The sequence below is a fragment of the Urocitellus parryii genome, chromosome 8, assembly GCF_045843805.1.
Source record: "Urocitellus parryii isolate mUroPar1 chromosome 8, mUroPar1.hap1, whole genome shotgun sequence".
Lineage (NCBI taxonomy): Eukaryota > Metazoa > Chordata > Mammalia > Rodentia > Sciuridae > Urocitellus > Urocitellus parryii.
Genome location: NC_135538.1, coordinates 43,842,987 through 43,868,719, shown reverse-complemented (window position 1 = coordinate 43,868,719; position 25,733 = coordinate 43,842,987). Strand labels below are relative to the sequence as shown.

Here is a 25,733-nt window from a genome sequence, read left to right as displayed (position 1 = left end):
CACAAGACACCGGGATGGCATCTTTAAAATGTTGCGAAAAAGAATCTGAGAACTGATAATTCAGTATCTGATAGAACTTTCCTCCAAAAGTGAAAGGAAAATAGGTATTTTCAGATAAGCAGAACACTGAGATCATTTGTCACCAGCAGACCTGCAATAAAAGAAATACTAGAGGAATATATTTAAGCTGAAGGGAATAACTGTAGATGTTAACTCTGATCTAGAGGAAGGAATTAAGGACACTGGAAATTGTAAACAAAAAAAAAATTTTTTTTGTAAACAAAAACAAAAAATCCTGCCAACCCCCTTAAAAGGTGATATTTTAGCTCATCTCCTAGGGCTGTTTACTGTGTAAACATCCCTGAAAAGACAGTTTATAACAAAAATTGATATGATTAAAAAATTCGATTCCTATTCATTTACCTATAATGGAACTTAAGAACAGGAAATGAAATTTGTATTAATCATAAAATTAAATAGTAATTAGCAATAAAAAGAATAAACTATAATAATATTAATGAACCTCAATCTATTTTGTCAAAAGAAACCAGAAAGATAATTCCAATATATAGGCATAGGCAATGACTTTTTCAATAGTTCCCCTAAAGTTAAGGAAACAATGCCAAGTGGAGTAACACTAAATTTAAAAAGCTTCTGCAAAGCAAAGAAACAATAAAGAATGTGAAGAGAGAACTTACAGAATGGGAGAGAATCTTTGCTAGCTATTCTTGACAGAGGATTAGTATCCAGAATATGTAAATAACTAAAAAAAACCCTAACAACAACAAACAAACAAAAAACCACAAACCCCCCCCAAAACAAAAACAAATAACCCAACTAATAAATGGGCAGATGAATTAAGCAGACACTTCTTAAAAGAAGAAATAAAAATGGATAACACTTTTATGAAAAAATGTTCAACATCATTAGTAATTTGGAAAATGAAAATCAAAACTATACTGAGATTTCATCTCACTCCAGTGAGAATGGCAGTCATCAAGAATACAAATAATAATGTATGCTGTTTGTAGGATTCTAAATTAGTACAACCACTATGGAAATCAGTTACAGGGATTCCTCAAAAGACTAGGAATGGAACCACCATATGACCAAGCTACACTACTCCTTGGTATTTATCCTAAAGAATTAATGTCCTCATACTATAATGATACATGCATACCCACATTTATAGCAGCACAATTTACAACAGCCACACTAGGGAACCAGACTAGAGTGTCCATTAAAGGATAAATGGATAGAGAAAATATGGTATATATACACAATGGACTTTTATTCAGCTATAAAGAAGAATGAAATAATGTCATTTGCAGGAAAATGGAACTTAAGAATAGGAAAATGAAATTTGAATACATTGTTATGCGAAAGAAGTGAAATTCAAAAAGCCAAGGGTCATATGTTTTCTCTCACATGTAGGAAAGGAAAAGAAAGAAAAAGAAAGGCATGGAGGGAATTACATGAAAATCAAAGGGAGATCAGTAGAGTTACTAAAAGGGACCAGGGGTAGGGAGCAGGGTGGGTAAAGGGTAAATACTAGGAAATGATATTGGTTAAATTATATTGTTACATTTTGTGCATGTATGAATATGTAACAGCAAATCCCACCATTATGTACAACTATAATGCACCAATAAAATATGAAAAGAAGAAACGACAAAAAGAATACATATGATATGTATGATACCCTTGGGGTAAAATTCTAGGAAGGTAAAACCAATCTTTAGTGACAGCTGTGGGGTCAGATGAAGAGAAGGGAATGTTTGCAAAGGATCATATGGAAGGTACTGTGGGTGATGACATTTGTCTATCTTAAGTGTGATGGTGTTTACACAGGTGTATATGATTGTCAAAATTCACTGAAATTTATACTTAAAAGGGTGCATTTCTGGTATTCAAATGATACATGAAAAAAGAGTCAAGCAAAGATGTTTGCTTTCCTGGTTCTCACTTCAACATATTTAACTAAAAGTTAAACAATGTTGAAATATTAACTTGGGAAAGCGATATGGTTCAGAGAGACTGTTGTAATATAGGTTTGTAGTAATTACTTGTTGATTGTGCACCTGTGTTCTTATTCCTTATTAACTTAATTGAAGAAAGTTTTACCTGTAGTTCAAGAACAGAGAATCTGATTAACTTCATTCCAACCTTACTGGTATTCTCATATTTACAACAAGTTCAAAGCTTTAGTCAATATAAATGATCATACCAAAAACATATTATTGTGGTATCAAAATATATATAAAATTTTTAAACATCTTTAAATAAATTTTTACCTTAGTTTTACTGAGAAACGCAACCATCTCTACTTGTCATTTAAATATGCATCAGAAACTGACCATGGTGGCACATGCCTGTATTCTCAGCGACTCAGGAGGTTTAGGCAGAAGGATGACAACTTCAAAGCCAGCCTCAGCAACTAATTGAGGCCCTATACAACTTAATGATACCCTGACATAAAAAAAAAGGCTGAGAATGTGGCATATGTGGCATTTCTGGTAAAGAAGTACCTGGAATTCAATTCCCCAGTAAATAAGTTATCAGAATAAATAAGGCCTATTTTGCCATTCAGAAAAAAATAGAATTTTACAACTACACATCTTAAATTTTTCACAAAAATTAAGTAGGTCAAACTCTTTTAGAAAACTGTTTTTAAGAAACCCTAATTTCTTAGCTACAAGGTTTAGAAATTGAGAATCAGAAGAACTTTAAAAGTAAATATGAATGGGCTGGGGATATAGCTCAGTTGGTAGAATGCTTACCTTGTATGCACATAGACCCTAGGTTCGATCCCCAGCACCAAACCAAACCAGACAAAAAAAACAAACAAAAACATGGAATAATAAAATCTTTATAAATAAAGATGCAAATGAGGTACCTACCCATAAATTAAAATGGTAGTTTAATTGTACCAATCTTATACCTCTTATCAATGACAAAATATAGGTATAACAAATATGTGCATTCTTATTGGCTCCTTGCAAAGCGTCATCTGTGACTCTGTGTCACTCTATCATCTCCCCAATACCTGAGAGTATGTTCGATACTCTCAATGAAGGCACCTGCAAGCCTCCTCCTTTTTGATTAAAAAGAAGTATATATATATATATATAAGCAATACTACTAATTTTCTGCAGTGAGCACTTTCTTAGATGAATGTTTCATATTACTTAATACATGGCATTCTAGTATAAATGTATAATAAATTATATGCTTCAAATTATTTCCAAATATATTTGGGGCAAGAAGTTTATTACTAGGATAATATATATTCATTAAGATGACTTTTCTGAAGGATATATAACAACATTCATCAGAATCAGGGAGTATCAAACTGTTCTAGAGACAACAAGTACAATTCAGGTAATAGGTATCCTATATGAAAGGGGTTCCAATGGAGAAAGAAGTTTGGAAATAATGTTATAAGAAAGCTCCATCCCAGAGATTATCAATGTACATTGCACGTAAGCCAGTTAATTCTTTTGAGACATTTATAGTAAGTAAACCTTTTTGAACTAATGTTTACATATTTATTTACACATGGGGTTCCATTTTTTTGATGGATCACTTAGATCAGTTAATAATATTTCATGGGTATAATATCCTGTGTAATGCAGTTTGGAAAATATCTATAAATTCTACTATGCTGCATTTAACAAACGCAGTTGAGTTGCTAGTATTTCTGATTGACAATCAATAACACATACTTATGTCCTGTGAGTTTAAATGCCTTAACAATGCTTCAACACTGTGAAAATGTTCCATTTTTCAGAAGTTTTTTTTTGTTAGTTTTATACACTGCTATTTTTTCTATTATGTTTCCAACTTAGGTAATTCCTTTTCTATTTTAAAAATACATAAAATCAGCTGATAGAAATAAGCACAAGGGCTGGGGGTGTGGCTCAGTAGTAGAGAGTGCTTGCTTAGTATGTATGAGGCATTGGGTTTGATTCTCTGCACTGCATATAAATAACTAAAATAAAGATCCATTGACAACCAAAAAATATTTAAAAGAATAAGCACACATATTTGTACTTTCTGAGTCTAGTTTTTGGTGAATGGACTCATCCTAAGTTGTAGCAACTCTGAACCAGAATCCATTTTACATGATTCTTTCTTCACCAAATTAAATAAACAGGTTTCTGTTTTTTAGTCATCTTTGGCTATCTGAAACAAATGAGCAGAACTAAATACAAACTTTCTATTTATATACGTTATGTGCTTTTTCTCAGAGGTTTCACCTGTTTTTCTAGGACTTCCTCATCAAAGACTCTGATGGCAAGAGATTGCTTACAATGAATAGAAATCTTCTAGACTACTCCCTGATGGCAAAACCAAGAACAAAAGGCCAGCCAGGGTTAAATACTATGACCAGCATTTCAAGAGCCTAACTAGTGGTGAACTCCATATGTAGGACTCCATAGGCTTGTGTTTGGGGGAAAAAGTTAAAAGAAATGTCAAAGATGTAAATATCGAAATCTAAAACAATCAGTTCCTAATAGTTGCCATGATTTGGCCATATGCTTCCTGGCTCTTGAGACAGAGATGAGCAGTAATCCTAACTTCACTTAACTCAAATTCAACCATGCTGCCCACCCTCCTGAAAATCTTCAACAGCCCCCCACTGCTGCCAAGTTAAAAGTGATGTGAGCTCTGTTCCAGCTTCTGTTTCCAGCCTGTTGAGTCTTTTGGCCTTACCTTACTTTTTCCAGCATACTTCATACAACATGTGCCTCAGGGCCTGGATGACCTACTCTCTCTATCTAAATACTATCTGCACATCTCTTTGATCTCAGTTCTTCTGGAGGGCCATCTCTGAGCTCCCTGTAACACGATATGCTTTTGTGATTACTTAATGTCTGTTGCTTCCCTAGACTGTAAACTCCATGGTAGTCACCAAGAAAGTGTTTTTGTCTACCAGATGCGGCCTGCACATAGCACAGGATGTAGGAGGAGAAGGGGGTTCACCTGATATTTTCTGAATAAACTAGCGAGTTCCTTGAATTCCTCACAATTACAGCACATGTCTAGTTCACTGACCCCTTTTCCTAGGTTGCTTCTCTGTGCCTGTGCTCACCTCACTTTAATATAACTGTAGGAGGGCTGGGAGTGGAGCTCAGAGGTAGAGCTCTTATCTAGCATCAATGCATGAAGCCCTGTGTTCAATCCCCAGTACCATAAAACAAAGACAAACCAAACAACAACAACAACAAAACTGGCTGTAGCAACTGTGACTTAAATAAAAAACTGGGCGTCAAATAACAATCACAAGCATGTCTTGAACCATGTGGTCCTTCTGCTGATGACGGCATTCTCCATGATTTGGCAGTGTGCTTCCTGGCTCTAGAGACAGAGATAAGCAGTAATACTGACTTGACTGAACTCAAATATGTGCTATGCATGAGCATGTTAATTTCTTGTGCCAAAGCATTAATGAAATTTATCTTACCCTGTCATTAACCCTGGAAACTGCTCATCAGAATGCTAAGAAAAGGGAGATTATGGTTGGAAAAAGTTTCTTTATTATTAAAACTGTATTTTTGAAGTTTTCATTGAGGGCAAGAGGAAAGCACTGCTAGCACTGGGAAGGAGGCCTGTGATTCACGGAGCTTGATGATGTTCTACTTTTCTCATTACAGATACACTGGACAAAGAACTCACGTTTACACATCGTTAATATGATTAACTTTCCTCCCCATCTTCTAATTAGAATGTTTTCATATTAGAAAAATTACAAAGTATTTTCCCAAAAGTAACATCTCTATTTTTAAAAAAATTATTGTATAAATTTAAGGTGTAGAAAATCATATTTTGATATACTACAAATACATATGAAATGATTCTTCTAGTCAAGCAAATTAACATCCATCACCTACAGATTATCTTTTTTTTTTTTTCCTGGTAAAAATAGCTCAATTTTTCTCTCAGAAAACTTCCAGTACACACTACATATTATTAACTAAAGTCCTCATGGGATCAACTTTAAAATTATCCTACCTGAACAAAACATCTTCTTCCATCCTTTAAATAAAGCATCTTAAGTTTTTTCTAAAACTAATGTTTTCTTATCATGCTAGAATAAAATAATTTAAACAGTATTTAGATAAATCACTGTGCTGGGTACACAAGGTGTCCCCCCCCCCCCCAGTGGTGTTGGGGATTGAACCCATGGCCTTGTGCACATAAGGCAAGCACTCTACTGTAAACTGAGTTTTATCCCCAGCCCTGGTACATAAGTTTTTAAAGATTATATTCAGACCATTTTCAAATGATGGAGAAGCCTCAATATCTTATCTATGTAGCTATGTCAAACAAAAACAGCAAAAGATAAAATACCATTTGGATGAAAACATGGCTTTTGTTTTTTTGCTAAATAACTAGTGCCATGTTTACATGACAGGGATTAACCAGAAGTTATATATTTTTTTTTAATTTTAGGGGGAAATAAACATATTCATTTTTAATCTGCTCAGAAGTTTTCACCTTTGTAGATTCAACACAGAACTTTTGAAATCTCACAACTCAGTGGTAGAGCTTCCATTTCTAGTAGGAGACAGAGTGTTAGGAGAATAAAAAAGGGGGAGGTGGTCAGCTTTTCCAAGGCAAAAAAAAAAAAAGGGGGGGGGCATGATAGAAAGGATTTAAAGAAATCTTTCATGACAGAGGTGATACAACTGGATCTTTAAAAATAGCAGGGTTGACAAATGACTTAAAAAACAACATACTACAGGGATACAGCCACATCAATGTATATAGCAGCACAATTCACAATAGCTAAACTGTGGAACCAACCTAGATGTCCTTCAGTGGATGAATGGATTAAAAAATGTGGCATATATACACAATGGAATATTATTCATTTGTAGGTACATGGATGGAGTTAGAGACGATAATGCTAAGTGAAGTTAGACATTCCCAAAAAAACAAATGCCGAATGCTTTTTTTGATATAAGGAGACTGATTCCTAGGAAGGGGGAGCATGGGAGGAAGAGATGAGCTCTAGATAGGGCAGATGGGTAGGAGTAGAAGGGAGAGGGCATGGGGTTATTAATGATGGTAGAATGTGATGATCATTATTATCCAAAGTACAGGTATGAAGGCATGAATTGGTGTGAATATACTATGCATACAACAACCAGAGATGAAAAATTGTGCTCCATATGTGTAATAAGAATTGTAATGCATTCCACTGTTATGTATAAATAAAAAAAAATAGCAGGCTTGAATCATGGCATTTGCAGGTAAATGGACGAAGTTGGAGAACATAATGTGAAGTGAAGCAAGCCAATCCCCCAACCAAAGGCTGAATGTTTTGTTTTTTTTTTTTGATATGAGGATGCTAACTCATAATGGTGATGGGGGGGGGAGCATGGTAGGAATGGAGGAACTTTAGATAGGGCAAAGAGGAGGGAGGGGAAAAGAAGGGGTGGGGAGTAGGAATGATGGTGGAATGAGTTAGACATCATTACTCTAAGTACATGTATGAAGATATAAATGGTGTGAAAATATTTGTGTACAATCAGTGACTTGAAAAATTGTGCTCTATATGTGTAATATGAAATGAATTGCATTCTGCCATCATGTATAACAAATTAGAATAAATAAATAATTAAATTAAAAAAAGAATATAGTCCTCTCAACTCTAACAAATCCTCATTCTCAACCCTCTTGCAAAGAAAACTAACACTTTATCTCAGAAGGGTTTTTTTCCCCCTCTTTTTATACAAAGCCTTGTCTTCCCTTTATTTCTTTAATCCTTGTCATTGAATTGTGCATCGAGGATGTGAAATGTGTAAAACTTCTATAAGAAAATTAGCACCTCAAAAAAATAGTAGGGTTGTTTGAGGTAAAAAGTAAAAGGGATCTTCTAAACAAAGGGTGCTATATAAGCATGAATACAGGAATTTAAGAGCAGAATACCTATTTCAAAAAAGCCCAGCATCTCTGGGAAGCAATTAAAGATTCTGGACTGAAGGGAGAAAGTGTAGAGAGCAGAGGAATAATATGTTTTGAGAAGATAAATTTAGCTGTGATGGGTGTGTGTGTGTGTGTGTGTGTGTGTGTGTGTGTGTGCATGCACATAGTCAAAAGGAAGGAAAGAGTAATTGGCAGCAGGAAGACCATTTCCAAAGATATTGCTTTATAGCAGAACTGAACTGATGGGAGCCAAGCAGGGTGATGGAGTGAGAATGGCAAAGAAACTCAACTGTGAGACATGTCAAAAATAGTATGGTAAAGTAGTAGATTGGATCTGATGACAGACTGTCAGGGAAAAGAATTTAAAGATGACCTCAGGCATTGAACTGAGATTACTGGTATAACAAAAGGTCAGTCTGGAAGGAAAACTTGTTTGAGGGTTAACATTATGCACATGATTTTTTGACATATTAAGTTGCGGGGCTATCTTGCATCCAGCTGGATATAAGGATAAAATTCACTAGCAAGGACTGGGCTAGAGATTTAAGAATTTAAGAATAAGAAGTGACTATTGTCTTACAATATAGGGGGACTCTGATGTGTTTGCCTGCAAGGGTTTGAAAGAGCCAGTACAACTATAGAGGTGTATATATTCACTTACCTACACCTGAATCTACCTGGATGCCTGGAAGTGACAGGTACTGGGAATAACTACTCCCCAGGTCAGTGACTCCTGGAATCTTTTAGATGTCTGTGCCTCGCAGCCAGGGTGTCTAACACCCTGGAATTGCTCACAGCCACAGTCCTTTACTAATGCCTGAAGGAACAAGGTTATCCAACATCTTTGAGGGTTCAACCAGATCCACAAAGGAGCATCTGGACACTTGTAACTGAGGGAGAATATTCCAGGATAGAGACAAGCAAGGCCACTCTATAAGGGCAATGAGGGAAACTGAGCACAATAGGGCAGGTGAGGAAGACTTTCCAGAATGGTTATGCCCAAACTGAGACTTGAAGGTGAAGGGAGAAGTGAAGGTTGTTCCAGACAGAACAAAGAGAGCAAACAGAGGAAGTAGAAATTATGGCAAAACTGAGATATTGTAGAGGTGTATATAACATAAGTATAGATTATGTGGCATCTTTTTATCTGGCTAATTTTGGTTTTATATATAAGGTAATAAGTTGCCACTAAAGAAGAGACAAGGAAATGGCATGGTGACATTTTCATTTTAAAAATGTTTCAACAGAGCCAGGGGCAGTGGTACAAGTCTATAATTCCAGCAGCTCAGAAGGCTGAGGCAGGAGGATTGCGAGTTCAAAGCCAGCCTCAGCAACTTAGCCAGGCTCTAAGTAACCTAGCAAGATACTGTCTCAAAATAAAATAGAAAAGCAGCTGGGGATGTGGGTCAGTGGTTAAGTGCCTCTGGATTCAATCCCTGGTGTGTGTGTGTGTGTGTGTGTGTGTGTATAAAGTTTCAACAGTGTGGGACTTTGAGAGGTAGATGGCATGGAAACCAGCAAGAAAATGCATTAAAGTTTATTGTAGTGGCTGAAATAAGTGATGATAAGGACGTGTGATGGTTAATTCTATGTGTCAACTTGACTGGACTGCAGAAGTCAAGATAGCTGGTAAAATATTTCTGAATGTATTTGTGAGGGTGTTTCTAGAAGAGATCAACACCTGAATCAGACTGGCTAAGGACCAATGTGGCTGGGTATCATCCAGGCTGTTAAAACCTGGAGAGAACAAAAACGTGGACAAAGGGGGAATTTGCTATACTTTAGCTGGGACATCATTGCACTGAGAAAGGAAAACTGGTTCTAACAAGATATTTAGATGAACTCAGGTTTTTTATTCTGGAAGAAAAGATAAAGGGAAAGATTTACCTAATCCTAGCTTTTGCATACCGCTAAAAAATTATCTATCTATCTATATATTTATATGTTATATATTTTATAAATTATATATATATTTTATATGTAATATAAAAATATATATAATTATAAATAAATATATATTATACTATATATTTTATAAATTATATATTTTATAAATTATGTAAATTATATATGTTATATATATATAATATATATATAACATAAGTATAGATTATGTGGCATCTTTTTATCTGGCTTTTTATCTGGGTGTTATGAAAATATTTTACCATTTTTATCTCTCCAGAGAGTAGATTCTTGGGCACTGGAGCTCCTGTTTGAACACCAGGACCTACAACCAGTGCTTTCTGGTTCTTGGATCTCAGACTAAGTTGCATCACCAGATTTCCTTGGTCTCCACCTTGCAGATGGCAGATTGTGGGGTTATTTGGCCTCCATAATGGTAGGATGAGCCAATTCCCATGAATGCGTGTGTGTTTCCTACTGGTTCTGTTAAACATGTCTGGAGAACCTTATCTAATAAAGGGCCTGAAGGGAATTGAAGGGAAAAGAACAGTAAGAACAGTATAAAGGAACAGAGAAACATACTGTGATATATAATAATGAGTATTAGCAAGAGGAAAAAGGACAGGGTGGGGAAGGGAAAGAGGGCTCGGAAACAAGCTTCTGGGCAAATGAGAATGGGGTTCTTTCAAAAACACAAAGACTGACAATAGATTCTACTTTCTGAGTCAGGCAAGTAATGGTAGGTGATTCAGGTACAATCTCAGGACCCAAACATAAGAACTACTGAGATGCTTTACCTAGAGAAGCTTCCGGGGAGTCTGGTAATTATCGCTATGGAGTGGGGAATGAGGTGCTGTGTGGGTAACGTGAAAGGTGGAGAGAGGAGAGCTGGAGATCTGAAGGGGGAGGAAAGACCAAGAGGACTCCTGCGCATGAAGGGTCTGGAATCAGGAAGTGATAGATCTGCAGAGAATACTTTCACCCTTATCACTGAGGTTCCTCCAGAATACACTTTCAAGTTCTCATCACATTATCACAAAGAGAGGGGAGAGCAGAAAGTACAGGAGGCAAAGGATGGCACTGAGGAAGGGAAACTGGTTCTAATAAGATATTTAAAAGAACTCAGGTCTCATATTCTGGATGAGACGATGAAGAAAAGATTTACATAATTCTAGCTTTGGCATCCCTATAAGAAAGGTGCTATGAAAATTGTTTCCCATTTTTAACTCTCCAGAGAGGAGATTCTGTAAGTTTATATTTACTTTTAGTTTTAAATAGTGAGAGTGAGGCTAACAAAAGGAGGTCATGTACAGCAGAACCTAATCTGACCAGTCAAATTTAGTTCTGGAAGTATGTAAAATTCAATCAGACCCATGGAAAGCCTTTAAAATAAGCTTGGAATTGATTAGTGATGAATATGGTCTAAATACATTAACAGTAATACCTTACAGTCCCAGTGAAATGCTAAGATCATTTTCTCTTCCCTATCTTTCCCCCAGGTACTGGGAAATCTTAAAGCATAAAATTATTTCTTTTAGTTCCAAGAGTTCAAAAATTAAGATATTATGTCTATGCCAGACTAGATGAAATCAAATTAATGAGACCTTGAAAATATAAAAATATTTGGAAGTTCTCTGAAAACTAGGGAATTGTGGAAGCCTAAATCATCACTACTGGCTTGTTGAGACGCCCATAGTTTGTGTACTCACAATTCCTCCCAACTCCTTCCTCTTCCCCTCTACATTCTTTTCTTTAGAATCAAGACAGTAGCAAGTATATTTTGCATCACCTTTAGTTTCAAAAGGGACCTAGGTTTTGCCATTCTTAGAAAAACCTGAAAAGCAAATTTATTTATTTTTTTAAATTTTTATAATTTTTCAAATTAATTCTAATCAGTTATACATGACAGTAGAAAAGTCTTTGGTTCACTATATACAAATGGAACAGAATTTTTCACTTCTCTGGTTGTACATGAAGTAGAATCACACCATTTGAAGAGCAAATTTATAGTTCTACATTATTATATATGGTGCTATGTTAATTCTATGAATTTTATTTTTGAAGCTCCTTTTTAAGTATAAATATGATATTGTGGATTTATTGCTCATAGCACTCAGAAGCTGAAATTAGTGAATTCTGTAATGTGAATCCCTATGAATACACTAAAAATCTTGGATATTCTCACCAAAAGTGCTGTTCATTTTACAGCATCTCTCTTTCCCTACTGACCTACACCCTCCACCATTTTGTTGCCTACTCACCCAACATTTAAGGGCTCATGTGATTAAGCACTTTCTGAGCTATTTCATCTGAAAAAACCCTCTTGATCTAATCAATAATCATTTTGAGCATACACCTGTAGTTGGCCCACTTTAAAGTGGAGAAAATGAATACAAATAAAAGAGAATGTGTCATAGGATTATTGAGTTTCGTAATATTTATATCTAGCTAAAAGTAATTTAGAACTTTCCTCTAAGCCAATTTAAAAAAATGTTCTCAAGAATAATCTAAACAAGATCAAAGCCCACTTAATATAATGAGACAATATGCCCATTATGAACTGCCAAATGATAAGAAATTGGTCTGGACTTAAAGGTAGATGACATTCAGATATTTATTGTTTATGGCAGCAGCCTTTGAAGCTGAATGCCAGACTCTTAATTAGGGTGTAAGAAGAAGCTATCAAAGCTGCTATTTCTAAATATTTTATTTAAAAGTGGGGAAAAAAACTTTATAAAATTAAATATTCAGATACACACTGCTCACTCTTGGTGCCTCTGTGAAAGGTTCCATACAGGAAGTTACAGTATAGACTCCACAACTAGAACTTGGCAATGGAACCTGCCCTTGTTTCATGGCCTCCAGTGACTTTCGATGCATTGTAGATTCCAAAACTTTTACACTGGAGAATAATTACAATATCACAATACTTCATTAACAAGCTGGAAAGTGACCATCATAATATTTTGCATCAAATGGAGCTTTTCTGATTGTCTTGAGGTCAAGCATTTAATCAAGAGTGGTCATTTCACAGAAAGAAAGGTGCCTCCTAGCTCGCTTGTGTTTTCTGTGACAAGTGGTTGTCCATTAGTATGCTACCTATGAAATATTTGAATAGAATAGGAAGAAAACAACACAATCAAGCACTGCAAGATAAAGGCGACAATTTAACATGAATAAAACATCTGCATTTAGAAAGAAATCATTCTAAGGAAAGATCACCTTGAAATTGGATGTTTATGAAAATATTTGTGAAAGTGGTTCATCTATAAAACTCACATTTGTACCAAACTTACACATGAAATTTTCTACTTTGCTTTAAAGTCTTCCAGAGAAGGCATTTCAGGGGTTTCTGAATTCATTTTTACAAAGTGTGTGTGTGTGTGTGTGTGTGTGTGTGTGTGCATGTATATATATAAAAACAACTTACATATTTAAAATTTTAAAAATGTATATAATTATATATTAAAATTAGACATGCAAAACACCTTTCTATTAATTTGTAAGAATAAATGATAGTACCATGAAAGATGAAAATTTTCTACCAGAATTTGAAGAAAATTCTTTGTCTAACTTAACAGTGGCATTTAAAACAAACATGTTTTAGGAAGGTCAGTCAATATTGGACTTCTTTCATCAACACAACTTTGTTATCTTTTCTACCTGGGACAGATGTTAACAAAGTTTTAACATAAGCAACACAGAATAAAACCTTTGAATCACTACCAAAACTGAAATTTTAATGACTTTTAAAAAATATATATTTCATGCTGGTCTCACTAAAAATATTCCTCTACTCTCAATAATTTATAAATATTTCATTTTATCTATATCTTATTAATTTGTAATTTATAATTTAATTTTTGAATGTTATTTATAATGATCATGACATTAATACAATGATGCATATATATATGTGTCTGTATATATGTATATTATATATGCATATATAAATATATTATAAAATTATATATTTTTTAAATACACATATCATAAAGTTATATAACTTTATTATATATATATATATATATATATATATAAAATTAACAGGAAGTGTACAAAAATATACTGATGAGAAAGCAACCAAAAGAGTTTAAAAACCACTGGTTTATGGTCTTGATGAATTTGTGGGGTGCAAATCCCTATATCATCATAAAACCAGTTATACTGATTCACATGTAAATAAATGGCTAAAAGTGCTCCACTTATACAGTATTAACATTCTCTTTTTTCCTAATAAATTTAAGAACTGCAATTAAATATAATTAGGAAAATTGCTGTAACTTTAGTCTTTATTTCAGTCTCATTTTAGGGTATTCTGATAATTTAAAATCATCCTTCTTCAGCTGGGTTGCTTCATTGTGTACTTTCCTTTGTTGTCCCAGATGATGACAATTACTACTAGGACTCTATAATGCTTCCTTGTTTGCGGAGGACTGTGCGTTATAAACAGAATACATAGAGAACCATTAGAATTACAAATGTGTGTATACATCACACACACTACACACACACACACACACACACACACATACACACACACATGCACATGCACACACTTCTTTACTAGAAAATCCATGCATCCTGACATATGACTCAATCATAAGTGGTGAAGATGCTCCATGATGATTTCTGGAGATATAAAGGGGTGGCAAGCAGGCACTGACCCATCTGGGGGCCTGCAATTACACAGCTATCTATTCTTTTGAGTCCCAATGACCTCACTCTCCAGATCCTCAGATTTCTAGATTCTATCATAAACATTATATTTGTAAAACTGATACTACTTATTAAGTCTACTTTAACAAAGTTATAAGGGCCAATTTTTAGAGAGGACTTGTGATCACACTTAAGAAAGTTATATTCAATAAAACAGCATCTTACACACACACACACATACACACACACACACACACACGAGTTTGATATGTTTTGATTTATATCCCTGCTTTTTCTGCTGACCTTTGTTTCTGCTGATCTCTCTTAAATACAATCAGCCCAGTTATGGAAATTGGCACTGTCAAATATTTAAAAAGTATGGCAAATCTTAATTCATAATCCACTCACTTTCCAATGTCTATTTGCAGAGTGCCTACCAGGTATAAAAACATACCATGGGGATAGCTCTTGGGGACAGAGAGTAGAAGACATTCTATAGCTCTCAACAGAGAGAAGATGCACCAATACAGTGGCACAGGGCATAAAAAGCCGAGATGAGAGAACATATAAGAGGTAACAGTCTTGTCCAAAGCATTTGAAAGGTCTCTTGTAAAGTCATGTGCTCTAAGGGCTCAGAAAGTAGATTCACCGACCTTTGAAATAAACAAAGGTAATGATATTTTAAAAGAAACGCACAGAAAAATCCAAACTTCTAAGAGCTTTCAAACACAGCTATTAGAAATTATACCAATCTTAAAATGGCTTATTTAATTTTTGTTTTACTTGGGGGGGGGTGTGCAGAACCGATTTATGCTTAAATTTTGGAAAACTGTTCACTGATAAAGCCATTGTAGTAATTGCACTGGATCTGTTTATTAATTTGTCACAATTAAGTCAATAAGAACTTTACTAATGTCCTATTACTTGATTAGTTTTGAAAGTGATTATCTTAAGAACTTGACTTAATTGGAAGCCTCTCAATTTACAAGGTACATTAAACTCTCAGTCGCATTTTAAGATTATTCAACATATGCAGGTCAATTACCAGTAATCACTGTTTTGTACAAATGTTCTATAAAAACTATAGCATGACATGACAAAGAGGGAAAGTGATATTTAATTAATAATACTAAGTTCCAATTGACATTTTCAGGACAAAGGGCAACGTGAGCATTCGTATAAAGTCTTCCTGAAGCTGCGTCTGCTACTAAAAACTGAATAAAGGAACTCTAACAACTCTCCACCTTACAGATGAAGATAATTTGTCATGATTGCTAAATCACCAAATTGCACTGCCTGTACTCATGCCCAGCTGCACATTAATTTCCAGATTCGTAAATTACAATTAATTCTTAGTACTGCTCCATCACTTTCCTTCTCCAGTTAATAAGAGACTGCAATCAATTATTGTTCATCCCATTTTCCAGAAGAGATCCACTATAGCTATTACAGCACAAGGAAGAAACCTGGAGTGGTTAATGTACCACTGAGACTGGGAGGCTTTTAAAAATTATTGGCTGTAGTCTAAATATTTTATATTGACCTTCCAACTCCCACTCAGATTCAATGTATTAAGTTGAATATTTACAATGATTAACAATTATAAGGGCTGGTAAAGTGCCTTGATACCTGGGCTGATTTTCAAATATCTATTCAAACTACTTCATAAACTTTTAAATTTTATTAATTAGATATTTGAAAGGTTGGCCCCCACACTAACAACAGAAGCCTGGTCTTGAGATCAATCACAGGAAAATTGATTGCTGGCTCATTAAAAACCTGGGGAAGTCAATTCCTTGGAGAGATTATTCCATTGCTGGCCTGCAAAGACGGTGTATGAATTTATGTGTTCGGACTTGTCCCTAATCTAAGTTCTGTACACAGCATAAATTTTAAATTGCTAAGGCTGATTTGCTACCAATTGTGTGAATAGAGTGAACGAAGCTGAATCTGTAAAATCTTAGTTCTGTGCATTTTAAAAACTTAGTTCACTGCATTCAAATACCTATAATTGTTTTTATATAAAAATTTCCTAGTGAATTAACTGTTTAAAGAGTGCTAGATACTATGGGGAAAGCAGTGGTCATACTTAACAATTCAATCCCATATACTTTGTACTAAGGTTCTATCTGCCCCAAATTGAAGCATGAGGAAGGTCTCTTAATGTAATAAGAACTTAGACTCTTTACACGGGTCTACAAATGTTCAATGGGTAACTAAAAGCAGGATAAAACATTTGGCGTCTCTGCCTCCATTTTGTATATCTTCTTTGCTATTCGTCAGTCACCTTGAATTCCAGGAAGAACAGATCTGATTGATAAACATCTTGTGCTCAATTCAAACTAACCCCAGGTAATGGCAACTTTTGTGTATCAGATGAGGCCTTGGATGACTAATCCTGAGAGAATGATCAACCAGATCACAGTCTGACCAAGACTGGCTCCCCCTTTATCTATCTAACTCAGAAGCTCATGGATGTACCCCTGGAAGACAGGGCTGGAAATGCTGGTCCCTTTTGTCTTTCTAGAATAGATACACTATGATTAAAGTTCTTTTCCTGCTTTTTACTGTTATTTTTTCCACTTGGTTTTTGGGGCAAATGGCTAGATCTTATTTGTTGGGACCTGCAGAGTTGGGCCTCTGGTCTAGAACTCTGGTAGCATTAACAGACTTCCCACATATCACCAGTAATTTTTTAAAAAAGGATTTAAGTAACCTTCTTGGGATAGATTGGTTTTCAATTATCTGCACATCACCTTTGACAAATTCCTGCACTTATTATTCATATGCTACATTTTACCCTTAAAATATAGGCGCTTCTGTAAGTGTAGAAAAATATTTTAAAATATCTAATTCATGGTTGAGGGATCCATCAACTAGGCCACTCCATTCACATTTCAATTTTCTTCCCTTGCCAGTCACAAGCACAGAAGATGTCTGTGCAGGTAGAATTCAGAGGGCAAGATGCAGAAGAAATGAGAATCCCAGAGCCAGTGTTTAGAAGCAGATGTGGTCTGTTTTTTTCTTTCATAGAATAAAAAGATACTTTAAAATCTCATCTACCTGGGTGTTAACTTCAATCATGACCTGGGAAGGAAGAAGCAAGGAAGCTACTTCAGAATCCTGAAACTTTTTCACTATAACTGCATTATAGTGCATGACTAATAACATCAAAATATTCTCTGTTCCAACCGTTCATTGCTTACCTCTTATAACGGAGGCTATAACAAAGAGCATTTAAATAAGTGTTGCTATCTGTCTTCGTGCAATAAGTAAATGCCTTTAGTTTGGTCAATATCACTGGACACAGTGATCCAAGGTTTAGTGAGAGGGTTAAGTGATCTCAGAAGAGGCCTTTGCTTCCTCCTACTAATCTGGAGGGAAGATAAACCCTGCCTCTTCTTTGGCTTTTGTAGTACCTTAAGTTATGGAGCCAGGTCCCCTGCTGCTTATAATAAAGTTACTCTGCCTGATGCCACAAATATGGCTTTATTGAAATGGTTTTGCTTTTAAACAGTTACCCTCAAGTTCTTAATTAAAAATACCTTTTTGTTTTCTTTATGCTAGGATGGCTCAAAGTTGGTTTTCTAGTCTCATTAGGTTGAAAAAAAAAAAAGAAGTACAAGGGGAAAAAAGAACATGTAAATTATTATAAGGTAATTAAGGTTCGGAATTAGTGGCTTTTCAGAAGAAGCAACAAACTGCTTCAACTTAAGTGAAAACTTTGCATAGTCATTACCAAAAGTATAATTAATGACCAAAAGAATATACCCTGGTACCACCCTCCTAACAGTGGAGTTAGCTGCCTCACTGAGCAGCTGAGACATGTAAGATATAAAGAACGCAGATGACTCAGTCTTGTCTTTTCTTCATAAATTTTGCTTGAGATAGGATCTAAGTTCCCCAGCTGGCCCTATACTTGCAATCTTCCTGCCTTAGCCTCCTGAGTAGCTGGGGTTAGAGGAGTGAGCCACCAGCTGATGACTCAGTCATTTCTTATTACAATACTGCTCAAAGTGTGGTCTTGGAGCAGCAGCAGCAGAGGCTTCTGCATTAGTGGGGATCTGATTAGAAGAGCAACTATAAAACCTTACTAAAACCTGACCAAATCAGAAACTCTTTGTATAGGATATAGTAATATAGGTTTCAACAAGCTCTCCAGAAATTCTCAGATACTGTCCAAGTTTGAAAAACATTGTTCTCCTAAAGTTGAGTATTTACAAACTAATTTTCTGATATTGTTATAGTTCAATAATTAAATTGACCATCAAGGATGGTGGAAAGTTTTCAAAGGTGAGGAAGAAATGAAGCTCTCCTTGGCATATAAATACTAACCCTAAAGTTGTGATCCTCACCTTTGTTGACTATTAGAACACTCTGAGATGTTACCCAGTGTACTGCCTACCTGGTCTAGCAGAACTACTCTACTTGATTAGAATTTCTAATCTTGCTTGTCTTTGAAGAGAGGACACCTGAAGACCAGAAATTTTCCTTCAAGTAGACTAGACCTAACCAGTTGGATCTAAGATGGCTGAGAGTGACCACCAGATAATCTCTCACATCATTATAATCTAATTTCTACACTATGTGACACACCAGGATGGGAAGCATGAGACCATAAAAAGAGAAAAAAAAGGGGTTGTGCCTGAGCTCTGGAAAATCCCCATCTATGAAAATACATGAATATTTCTCCCCTTTATTAGCCTGTTCTTCTGTCTCATTCCCCCGCCCCGTATCTATGATTTCATCTCCAGTGGGTTGAGAAGCTTATCTGGAAACTGGTCTCCTGCTTCTCCATTCTCTGGCCACTACCTCAACTTGTGCTGTTAGAACTCAGTGGTCCCAAGTGTTTGTATTTGTGACACTGAATGAAAAAGATCCTGATTTGGGGGTCTCCCTTTTTGAGGGGGAATCAGCAAATTGTGAATAACAGGGACACTTTAAATAAATACCAGGACCCAACCCCCAAATCAGTTAAAACAGATTGGAAGAAAAGGGATGAGGCATGCAGCAATATTTTGTGTGTGTGTGTGTGTGTGTGTGTGTACATACATATATATATGTATATATATACATATATATGGATACACACACACACACATATATTTAATTTCTCCATTATTTCAAAGTACTGGGAAGGTTGAAAATCACTGATGTAAAGTTACCATAGTTGTTAGACACTTAGTAGAAGCAGCATAGCCTAAGAATAAGAAAACAGGGCTATGTGGATGTTTATAGCAGGAATGCACCCAGTTCTTCAGACTGAGTTTGTACCATAATAATTAGGCATTAGCTAGCCTGCTGGACTTTAAAAAAGAACATAACCTTTTATTGCCTCACATACTTTAAAATCTCATAGATTGCACAGCTCTAATTTCTAGAATGGATAATTTACCAGTAAATGTAATTTTATAGAGTAAATTCAGTTTTGACCCTACATGCTGGATCCAAAATAATAATTAAAGAAAAACAATAAAAGCTTGAGCACAAAACCACATCATTCTATACAGACCTCATGGAGACGCATACTCCATATTTCTAGTCAGTTCTACCAATACCATCTCCCTTATTGGCTTAAGAATATAGAACACAGCTTGAGAATAGATTAGGGGCATTGATGGCCTAACAGCTGAAGACTACTGAAAGGACATTAGCACCAAGTTAGTTCTAGCAATCTACAATTTTATTACAGGGGAAGGAGAGATCCTCTTCCTCCTCTGCCTTAGTTCTTATGTGAGCTCTCTGGCTGGATTTAGGAACCAAATTAATATAAGGCTGATTAACAGGAGAAAAGCATACAAGGACAAGTTTTATGGATTTCATATGTATATGGGGATCACATGACATGAAGTCTGGCACAATGACCAAAGCAAGATACTTTCATACTTTTTAAACAGGGACCCACGAATTTGTGAAGTAATAATAGGATACAAGGATCACTGGATGAGGGCAGTAAATTCTAGGGATGTCACTGAGAGATATATTGGGTGAATGATATATCAGGTTATTCCAAAGAGCTTATTTATTCAGATTGCCAGTCTCTTTGTGATGCAGGTTATTTTCTTGCCTGCAAAGGCAGGGCATACCTTCTCAAAAGAATCTGCATGTAGGAAAGAACAGGTCAAATGGCCCTTGTGCAGTTACAGTTCTTTGGGTGATTTCAGCTTGAAATAACCAATATAATAATGTGGCATGTTTTGAGATGGCACGTCCTTAACTCCTTCATTTTCACGGGCCATATCTGTATATGACTATTTTACAGTCAAATATTGACAATACGACCATAAGTTAAGAATAAACCCAACATGCATTTATTTCCCGACACTCTACAATGTTTTTTTCAAGGTATTATTCAATTACATTTTCAACAAAGCCTTGTGAGGTCATCAGGATAGATGCCATATTGCTGTTGTTTTAGCTTCACTATGAGAAGGCAAACTCTGATAGTCAATTATCCATGGTTGAAATTTATACTGACAGTGTTAATAAGTAGAGCTTTAACTATGATAATATTGCAACAGTAATGTCTGTACCATTTTGTTTTTAACACTACCCTACTTGAGATTTTGAAAATTCCCCCTTGTAAAGTTATTCTGTTTTTCCCTTTGCTCAGCATTACAACTTTGACAGGGCAAAAAGTTTATCTTTTTTTTTATACCTTTATTTCACTTATTTATTTATTTTATGTGGTGCTGAGGATTGAACCCAGGGCCTCCGGTGAGCACTCTACCACTGAGCCACAACCCCAGGCCACAAAAAGCTTATCTTTAAAAGACATCCCCACTTTGAGAGGCTGACATATTAACTACTAGAGTCAACTAGTCCAGTAAAAAGGATCAAAGAGAAAAAAAACATGAGTCTCCTGGACCTCCTAGTCAGTGATCTTTAGTTTTTCAGAACCTAGAACACCTGGTGGTCTTCAAATAACATTAAGGTATTTGATAATCACAAAGAACAATGTTTCACTTGCATGAAAATACCGTGGTTCCTTTAAATGCTTATAAACTGGCTCAGGAGCAGAAGGTTGCCCCACTAAGGGCAAACTTACAGGACTGCCCTACTAAGAGAAAGTAAAACACCTTTGAATATCTGTAGCCCAATTCACACCTGTTCAACTGACTCACTTTCCTGCTTTTTTTTTTTCTATTTTTATATTTCTTTTTTTTATTGTATTTGTTTTACTTTATTTTTTTTTATTGTTGGTCGTTCAAAACATTACATAGTTCTTAATACATCATATTTCACAGTTTGATTCAAGTGGGTTATGAACTCCCAATATTACCCCGTATACAGATTGCTGTATCACATCAGTTACCCTTCCATTGATTGACATATTGCCTTTCTAGTGTCTGATGTATTCTGCTGTCTGTCCTATTCTCTACTATCCCCCCTCCCCTCCCCTTTTCTCTCTCTACCCCTTCTACTGTAAATCATTTCTTCCATTTGTATTATCTTGTCTTACCCCTCCTTTCCTCTTATATGACATTTTGTATAACCCTGAGGATCGCCTTCCATTTCCATGTGATTTCCCTTCTCACTCCCTTTCCCTCCCACCTCTCATCCCTGTTTAATGTAAATCTTCTTCTCAAGCTCTTCGTCCCTACCCTGTCCTTGTTTACTCCCCTTATATCAAAGGAGTCATTTGGTATTTGTTTTTTAAAGATTGACTAGCTTCACTTAGCATAATCTGCTCTAATGCCATCCATTTCCCTCCAAATTCTATGATTTTGTCATTTTTTAATGCAGAGTAATACTCCATTGTGTATAAATGCCACATTTTTTAATCCATTCATCTATTGAAGGGCATCTAGGCTGATTCCACAATCTTGCTATCGTGAATTGTGCTGCTATGAACATCGATGTAGCAGTGTCCCTGTAGCATGCTCTTATTAGGTCTTTAGGGAATAGACCGAGAAGGGGAATAGCTGGGTCAAATGGTGATTCCATTCCCAGCTTTCCAAGAAATCTCCATACTGCTTTCCAAATTGGCTGCACCAATTTGCAGTCCCACCAGCAATGAACAAGTGTACCCTTTTCCCCACATCCTCGCCAGCACTTATTGTTGTTTGACTTCCTAATGGCTGCCAATCTTACTGGAGTGAGATGGTATCTTAGGGTAGTTTTGATTTGCATTTCTCTGACTGCTAGCAATGGTGAGCATTTTTTCATGTACTTATTGATTGATTGTATGACCTCCTCTGAGAAGTGTCTGTTCAGGTCCTTGGCCCATTTATTGATTGGGTTATTTGTTATCTTATTGTCTAATTTTTTGAGTCCTTTGTATATTCTGGTTATTAGGGCTCTATCTGAAGTGTGTGGAGTAAAGATTTGTTCCCAGGATGTAGGCTCCCTGTTTATCTCTCTTATTGTTTCTTTTGCTGAGAAAAAACTTTTTAGTTTGAGTAAGTCCCATTTGTTGATTCTAGTTGTTAACTCTTGCGCTATGGGTGTCCTATTGAGGAATTTGGAGCCCGATCCCACAGTATGTAGATCATAACCAACTTTTTCTTCTATCAGATGCCGAGTCTCTGATTTAATATCAAGCTCCTTGATCCATTTTGAGTTAACTTTTGTGCATGGCGAGAGATAGGGATTCAGATTCATTTTGATGCAAATGGATTTCCAGTTTTCCCAGCACCATTTGTTGAAGATGCTATCCTTCCTCCATTGCATGCTTTTAGCCCCTTTATCAAATATAAGATAGTTGTAGTTTTGTGGATTGGTTACTGTGTCCTCTATTCTGTACCATTGGTCCACCCGCCTGTTTTGGTACCAGTACCATGCTGTTTTTGTTACTATTGCTCTGTAGTATAGTTTGAAGTCTGGTATCGCTATACCGCCTGATTCACACTTCCTGCTTAGCATTGTTTTTGCTATTCTGGGTCTTTTATTATTCCATATGAATTTCATGATTCTTTTATCTATTTCTACAAGAAATGCTGTTGGGATTTTGATTGGCATTGCATTGAACTTATAGAGAACTTCTGGTAATATCGCCATTTTGATGATGTTAGTTCTGCCTATCCATGAGCAGGGTATATTTTTCCATCTTCTAAGGTCTTCTTCTATATCTTTCTTTAGGGTTTTGTAATTTTCATTGTATAAATCTTTCACCTGTTTTGTTAGGTTGATTCCCAAGTATTTTATTTTTTGGGGGGATATTGTGAATGGAGTAGTTGTCCTCATTTCCGTTTCAGAGGCTTTGTCGTTGATATACAGGAATGCCTTTGATTTATGCGTGTTGATCTTATATCCTGCCACTTTGCTGAATTCATTTATTAGCTCTAATAACTTCTTTGTAGACCCTTTTGGGTCTCACTTTCCTGCTTTTTTCTCTCCCCATAAAAAACCCTTTCAGTTACTGAATTCTTTGAAATGGCCTTTAGGATGAGTGTCTGGCCACCTCCCCTATTAGCAAGCTTTTCCTAATTAAACCTGATTCATTTTCCACTAATTGTGGCCTGAATACTGCGGGCAGTAATGGGGTGAACAAAACTGAACCTTGAGAGGAAACAGTAATAACTGTTCAAAGGTCTGATATTAATAACTCTGGCCTGTCATTTTTGAAATGTAAAGTATGATTGATTACCATTTCCAGAAAAAGTACAAATGAAAAAAAAAATAAACAAAAGAGGGAAATCCAATATAACAAAATGTCTAATTCAGAGGATAAAAGAATTCCAGAGGTAAAAGAACCCATGAAAAGTTTAGCTTAAGATAGTGGCAAGACTATAACTTCTCTTTTTACTTTTTTGAGTTGGTAAACTTATCTTTGAATTCTTAACAGATCTGTGAAATATATAAATAAAACATAAATTGTAAGCTGAGGCTCTGATTTTACATTCAGACTTACATCACAGGCTGTATAACATTTTTGGGGTAATTAAGGAGTATTTTTTGCCTCTTGAATACTAACAAATCATTAAGTCAGTTTGATCTACTTATGCTCAGGAAATTTTTTTATTAATATTTTAATACTATTCCTATGATGTGAAAGTATGGAATTGTTTTCTGTTTCATCTTAAAACATATATTTCCTTAAAATTTGAAATCAAGAAAGATTTAATAATGTAGAAATTTATTAATGTTGATATATGGAAAATACTTTAAAAATATTTAACCCATTAAACTGGCTCTTCTTGTTTGTGTCAATTAAAAAACAAACTACTACAATTTATTATTTTAGCACTTTAAACCACCAAGATATTAAAACCCCAATAAGAAGGCTATCACCTTTTGTTAAAATATATACACTATGTACACTTCACATAGGATAATCTTTCACTATTAAAAGCCATGTACTGCTCTTAACAAGGCCCTGTTCAGGTAAAGGACTTTGCAATTATAATAAAATGAGCTTCAGTGTAACTAATGACACAGTATGCATTGTTGTCAGATAATTAGAATAATCAGTAAATAAAACTTTACCAAGAAGGAAATAAAAACAAGTGAAGGGGATGGGCCTCATTCATCACCTTGCTGACTAATGAGAATCTGAATGGAGATAGGCCAGGCCTGGTACATACCTCAATATGTGCAATAAAAGCACACACTCTAGACAGTTCTTAACTTAATATAACCACCAGGCAAGTGGCAGTTCAGAAAAAAACCACAACAGAACAAGTGATAAAACAGTACCTAGCTAAAACTAAGTCATTTATCAAGAAAGACAGAATAATTTTTAGGAATGCCCACATTGTATGCTTTGTGATAGAAATGAATAATGGGAACATTAACTACATTATTTTAAATTAAGAACACACTTTAGAAAGTCCAAAATCTAATCTAAGTCTACTTTACACCAGGCTTGCATTCTACCTGGAAATATGGAAATGGGGAAATGCTTGATTTTACAAACCACAGAGGTGACTTTTTCTGCAGTTAGAGACAAAACTGCACAGGGCCTCTTGCTAATAGTAGTAACAAGATCAGACATCAATCTCTGACATTTTCACATTAGAGAAATTGAGTTATATCAAAATCTAATCTGTTAGAAAGGCAATGGTTCTCTTTTATGAGAGACATTACATAACCTAAGCATCTTCATTCCATAACTGTACGGGTGAAGTGGGCATATTTGCCTGGTTGATATTGTCCGTAACACCACGCCTACCAAATGACCACTTGCTATTAAATCACAATTCTAGTTAACTTATAACTTAATATGGATGCTCTTAAATTAAGAATTTATTATAGATTCAGAAGAAGAGAAAATATAAAAATATGTTTTTCTGAGC

The 25,733-nt window shown here is 35.5% G+C and overlaps 1 protein-coding gene across 2 annotated transcripts in view; it reads right to left on the bottom strand.

Annotated features, from left to right (window-relative positions):
- Positions 1–25,733, bottom strand: part of Man1a1 (mannosidase alpha class 1A member 1) — a 169,089-nt gene that overhangs the window by 48,548 nt on the left and 94,808 nt on the right. The gene's annotated exons all lie outside the window — the stretch shown is intronic.